Raw genomic sequence first — 6,724 nt, 5'->3', positions numbered from 1 at the left:
ACCATTATATTTATATTTGCCAACAAACGTTAACGGCGTTCCAGCTTCTTGGAATTTATCATGTTATTTCTGTTTGTCTCAGATTTGGACGGTTTGTGAACAAGGGGAAAGGCTGATATTTTTTTAAGGAAAAAAAAAAAACTAAGTGAATGAAATTTCACTTTTGCTGTTAGTTTTCTTTTTCATTTTACACATTTGGTTGTGCTAAATTCTATTAAAATAAAACATTTCAAATCTTGTTTGTGTGATGGGCTTGATGGCGGTGTCAAGCAAACCATTAAAAATATAAATCACAGCTGCCAAGTTTTTTCTCTTAAACTTCACATTTTATTCAGCCATGTACAGTTTGCATGTGCTATAGCAAGATGGATTATTTAACATCTAAAATTAAGTGTTTAATGTAAAAACCAAACACCTAAAGTAAAAGGACTAATTAAAACCATGAGTGGATGTATCATCAGGTTGGATCTGTGAGAAGCTTCAGGTGTGTTGGTGGTTGTTATAACACCTATACATTTTTAAAAAGTGTATTAAAAGTAAGCTGGTTTAATTGTGTGGAAAAATGTTTTCTGACCATGACAGAGGCCACGGGGCTGTTCTGTGAGAATCAGTTAAATCTATATTCTCCAGCAGTGTAAGCTGTGTATAGAGAGCAGTTTGGAGAAAATGCAGCACTTAAAAACCTTCTCAGGCTCCATGCTGACAACCATTGGCCACTCAACTCCGCCACCACTGATAAAATCATTAAGGGAGTTGACTTCCCTCTGTGTGGGTTTATTATATAGTTTCATTAACTCAGTGGGATATCTGGTAGAGAAGAACACCAGAGGGCGCCATCTCCACTCAGTGTGAAAACATACCACCTTATCTGCAGGTCCTCATTCCAGCTGTGTTGTGGTCATGCCACGGTAACTTTGACAACCGTGAAAGTATGTTTTTCCCATTAAATCAGTTGTAGGTAAGACCCATCACACAAACCCAAATTTATGCTGAGGAAGAGGTGTTGTTCCAGGAACACCCACAGTTACATTTACTCCTGCAAGCTGCCCACCATGATGTTTATGTGCATCTTCCAAGGGATCCTCGGAGGTGTTCATTATAATATGAATAAAACATCAGTAATACTGATCTTCAGTATACATGAGCATGCTCAGTGCTAGCAAATTTACAGTCTAAAAGGAAATATTGTAGTTTTTATAAGTATGTTAAGTATATTGTTTGTATACTGCCTAAAAATGTAACCAACATTTGGACCTTTCTGTCTAATAAATGCAGTGGTAGAATGTAACTACCAGCATCTACTGAAGTATAGCAGGCCTACCTAAGTATAAATTTGAGGATACATTTCATTTGCATTGGGAAGGCTATGCAAATTAACAAACACTGTATGCTGCTGACTCAGTAGGGTGTCAACAGATTTGGTGTCTTCAATAGTTACTGAGCTAGATCCACTAGTCCAGCGCTGAAGTAAAAATACAAAAATAGTATCAGCAAAATGTACTTAAAGTGGCAAAAGTAAGAGTATTTGCTGTAGAAGCACTCATTTCAAAGCGTTAAACTATTAATAATACATTGTATTGTTTGTTATTATTATTTAATGTTGTAATTTGTCAGTGTTTAGCTGATTTCATTACTTGACACACTTTTGGTTAGTTTAATAAAATCTTAATCTGAAAAGTAAAGCTGTCAAAGCAGTAAAATATTTCACTCTGAAATGTAGTGAAGGTATTAAGTCTAAAAACTAAAATACTCAAAAGTCCTCAAAGAGGTAGCCTACTTTGACTTGAGGTACTGAAATACATTACTTGAGAAAATTTACTTTAGCCTACAGTCTTTAATTAGCCTAAAGTCTGTACTTTTACTTCAATAAAGGATTTGAGTACTTCTTCCACTACTAAAAGCAAGCTACCATTATAGTACACATAGTCATTTGTTTCCCTCTTCTATAATAAAATACATCTGTGGATTAGGGCATACAAGGGAACTGAGTCAAGAAACGCTTTGTGCATGGTTCCAGAATTGGTCAAATGGGATTTATGGTTTATGTGTTACCTGAAGAGGCGCCTTTGAGCTCTGCTGTAGTGTGAGTGTATCTGAGTATCACATCTGGTTAGGTGTCTCAACACCTCTGGTTATGGAAATTCTCTAGTTTCCACTGTTTATATTAGAAAGCAGCAGACTCTGAGGTGGATCCGCCTTCAAGTTGCCAGATCCACCAATACAGTTTGATTCACTTTGTCCCTGCACACAGGGTCTTGTCTGACTACAGATCAGCCATGGAGTCACTTTGCTACGTGACGTAACAAAGCTTCTGAGTAGGACTGGACCAGGGAAAGTAAAGCCCCTACAGAGGTGAAACTTTGTAGCGTGCTTAGACGCACAAAACAATTGAAGTGGATGTATTTGGACAGGAAAAGGACTTAATACTGAGGCTATCCAACACCCTGTATCAATTAGAATATTAGAAACATAATTTGTAAAATAACGCTACCATAACTGGAGTCTACACAGGCTGTGAGGCTCTCTACATAGTGGTGCATGAGCTAAATGCTAACCCTGCTGAAAAAAACAGCATAGACCAGGATGGAAATCATGCTGCTTAGTGCTGGTCGGGTACACGTTTTAGCTGGTATATACCAGCATAGCTCTTGTTGGGAGACTAGCACCAACCAGCATAGACCGGCAACACCGGGATGCTAACATGCATGATAAAACTAATATGCCAATGTTATGCAGGTATAATGCTGTTTATTGTGTTCACCATCTCAATTTAGTGCATTAACATGCTAACTTGCATGCAAATTAGCACTAAACCCCCTAAAGTAGCTGGGGCTGATGAGAATACATACAGTTTGAGGGTATTTAGCCATAAACCAAGTTAATTCAAATGCTGACCTGGTGTTGACACTAGATAAAAAACCAGGGGATCACCAAGGGTGTTGTAATTTAACATGGATATTTGAATTTCATGGTCAATAGCTATTGAATATGTGACTCAGAACCAGATGACAATCATTGGTGGTGCTACAGAAAGAGGCAGGGGATCACCAAAGTTAGTACATCTCACCCTCTGGGTACCAGTAATGTCTGTACAAAATTTCATGGCAGTCTATCCAATAGTTATGAGCTATTTCAGTCAGAACCAGCGACATTGCCGTAGAGAGCTACGCAGCCTGTAGTATTACTGAAAATAGTACCATGCAGTAAATTATTAACTATCAGTATAAGACATTGTAGATAGGTACCCATATTGTCTCTGACAGTAAAGGTCTTATTAAATGGAAATAATAAAACTATATTTCATCAAAGTTTATTGTTGTCTTTTAGTGGACAAGTGTGACGGATAATAAAGCTGGTGGAAGAAATGACACAAGCTGAACACCAAGGATGAATAAAAGACAAGAGGATGTAGAAGAAAAGCACCAGCAGTATAAAACTTCAAATATTTTGAGTCATTGTCCTTCTTACAATCTTATTCAACTTAGTGAAGCACATAAAGACCCCAGTGAGACAGAGAAACACAGGACTGCTCCTCACATGCTGAATGGCTTGAGACCAAGGTGTATCACTGGAAATACTGTATACTCATTTGATTGTTTGCAACAAAATGTGATGCTCCTCACTGATCAGAGTCCTGTTGGACATCCAGCTGCTTCATGCTGCTTTGAAATCACAGAACATGGCCTACCTTCTTATTCAGTGCAGCGACATGATAAACACCCTGGTGTCTGGTATGCAGCAGTTCACATTTATTTTAGTCTTTTTTGGGAAGCAACCAGCCTATCTCCTAAAAAAGGTACACAATATAGCAAGGCCGGCTGGTGGACTGTTGTAAAATGAATGCTGCTTATGTTTCTTGAACACATATTCAAAGTAAATTGTCCAGTTAGAAAGGAAGAAAGGCTTTAGTCGGTTTGAGGACAGTGGACATCCACTCAGCTTGTGGGTGGTACAGTGTCTGAAAGATGAGTATATATCTGCTACAGCTGGATGCCTCCACTTGTGCCTGATGACTGTTTTGACAGTTCAGTAATAGCTCCTGTTGACAGTCAAGGCAGCCCTCCAAAAGTGAAAGCGATTCACCCTGTGCTATTCACAGTAACATCCCCTTTCACAGTATTTGATTCTTAAATAAGATGATTTAGAAGCCCTGGGAGCCCAGCTGAACAAGGGAAAACAATTAATCTGGAAAGGGAAGTGCATGCTTTAATTGAACCCTGATGGAGTGTTTTGCTTTGGCGAAGGGCATCTTTTCAAGCATCAAGGGGTCCTTCCATTACATCTGTGTAATTTGTTATAGTGGCTCGAGATAATTTTCAGAAAGGAGAAAGAGTGAACCATGCACACTTGCACCTTTCTGATGCTGTTTTAAAATGAAATTAGTAGGACTATCTATATACAGTATGTGTAAATGCTACATGTACTAGGGTTGTCACTTTGAATGAATTGCAACTGGCACATTTATTTGTTTGAGCTAATTAGAACGCAACCCACAAAGTGTATTGCTATACTAAATTATTCAATTGACCCAGCTTTTAGGTCAGCATGCAAATAGGCCTTTTCCACTATGAGAACTTACCCACACGCAACTAACCTTATACGTGTTCTGGCTTCTGCTTTTGTTGCCTGCTCTGGAACTCTGGGAGCTTTGTTTCAGCACCCCTTCAGGACTCAGTTTCAGGCCCACGTTCAAAGGAAAGTACGAATTTTGAAACGCAAGCCCCAACATTTATATACTGTATGAAACTGTGAATACTGCGATGCTTCTGATGTCACCAAACTCAATTCAAATGAGCAGGACCAGGTGTAACAATTTAATGAAGCACAAAGATCATTTATGGTGTGGTTTTTTTTATCTCTATTTTTCAAACGGCACTGATGAGACCTCCATTTATCAGTAAAGTACATGCTGTCACAAGGTTAAAATAAAGTGCTGCTTACCAAATGGCATCAGGATACTACTGTAACTTCACTCATCCTGCCTACGCTGAGATTGATTCCTAAATCAGCAGTGTACTTACATAACCAGGGTCACCCGTTTTACCCTCTGTGAAATAGAAAGCCCTTTATAAAATGCTCATATTGTGTGTTGTTATATTTTTTCCACCCATCTGCTAATTATATCAAAAACAATAAACCCCAACCCATTGTGCTGTGTCTGGGTGTGGAACAGATTAGAAGGGTTTAAAAACACTGAAATTGACAAAACACCTGGTTTTTATCCTTCTGGTAATCTCCTAAAACCTAACCCCAGCTCACCACACCATGTAATGTCTCTGCTGAACAACGGGCCATGACAGATTCTGCTACAAGAGTTTACACGGGCACATAGCAGCATATTTCACAATATTTGTTCAGGAATTTAAACGTTAACCATAGTGAAAACATTTTAAAGTTTGCTAAATACAAAAGGTCAGTAACAGAGTGGTGCATTACGGTACAGTGCTCTCTTAGTCAAACAGATTTTTCTAAATCCCTGAGAGTATAATGGTGACATAACACAATGCTGTCAAAGAGCTCATCTGTTCCAGTTTCATGCGTGGCTGCCTGTTTGATTTTAGATTTCCACCTTTTTTGTCTGAGAATTTACATTCAGGTTGCACAACAATATTAGTCTCCTCATGCTTGAAAGGAGTCAAGTTTTAATTAAGGATTTAGAAATAATCAAAGGCTTCTCCTCTAGAGACATGTTCTCCTTTGTCAGACGCGCAGCTACTGACACCTTCTCTTTCACATTTTATGAAGGATAACATGTAATCCTTTTTCATCTCGATACAGTCCTTAGTCCCACCCACTGCGTGGATTTAACTTCAATCTCAAAACTTCATGGATACTTGGGTGTAAAGAAATGGTTTCTTTTGAGGCCTTTGACAGGTTTTAAATATCCCTTCAGCCCCAGTATCTCATATGATCTTTTTGGTCCTTCATGTGATTGACTTAATGTTCTCACACACACTTATATGTGGCAGTGCAAGCAAGTCCTTCTTCAGCATCTTGTTTCTGCTGTTACAGAGTTAACATTGGAAGCATGGTGTACTGAATTAAAAGAGTTTTACAAAGTAATGCCCCCCTTTGAGTTTAGAATCAGATTTTGTGGCTGTGTTTATTCTGCAGTGTTTAAAGTGCTTTGCTGCATGCAGTCATAGAGATGCAGTCTTTGAAAAGTGGCCCGATTGCTGTTTGTTTTTGGTTTGGTGACACTCCAGATTTCTGTACTTCACTGTTTGCCAGATAAGCAGAGTGCAGATAAATAGTCATTGTCTTTCACTGCCAGATGAATGCAACAGGTTTGTATGACATAGTGATGCATATGATGGATGCAGGCGGTTTTCTGCTTGGTTAAATTTTTAAATGGTTACTGAAAGCTAGTGCTCAGAAACTTTCGCTGTTTTTCTGTTTTTTTTTTTTTTTTTGGTGTTGGAACAGTGGTTAGCACGGTCACTTCAGAGCAAGACCAGGGCTCGAACCTACCGGCCAGCTGGGGCCTTTCTGTGTGGAGTTTGGATCTTCTCCCTGTGCCTGCGTGGGTTTCTTCAGCTGCTCCAGCTTCCTCCCACAGTCTAAAGACATGCTGGTTAGAGTACATGCAGACTTTACATTGCCTGTAGGTCTGAATGTGAGTGTGAATGGTTCTGTCTCTGTGTGTGTCAGCCCTGTGATAGACTGGATACCTGTCCGGGGTGTAACCTGCCTCTCACTCAGTGTCAGCTGGGATTGGATACAG

The sequence above is a fragment of the Monopterus albus genome, unplaced genomic scaffold (assembly GCF_001952655.1).
Source record: "Monopterus albus unplaced genomic scaffold, M_albus_1.0 scaffold91.1, whole genome shotgun sequence".
In the NCBI taxonomy this organism is placed as follows: Eukaryota; Metazoa; Chordata; class Actinopteri; order Synbranchiformes; family Synbranchidae; genus Monopterus; species Monopterus albus.
This window is presented reverse-complemented; position numbering follows the sequence as displayed.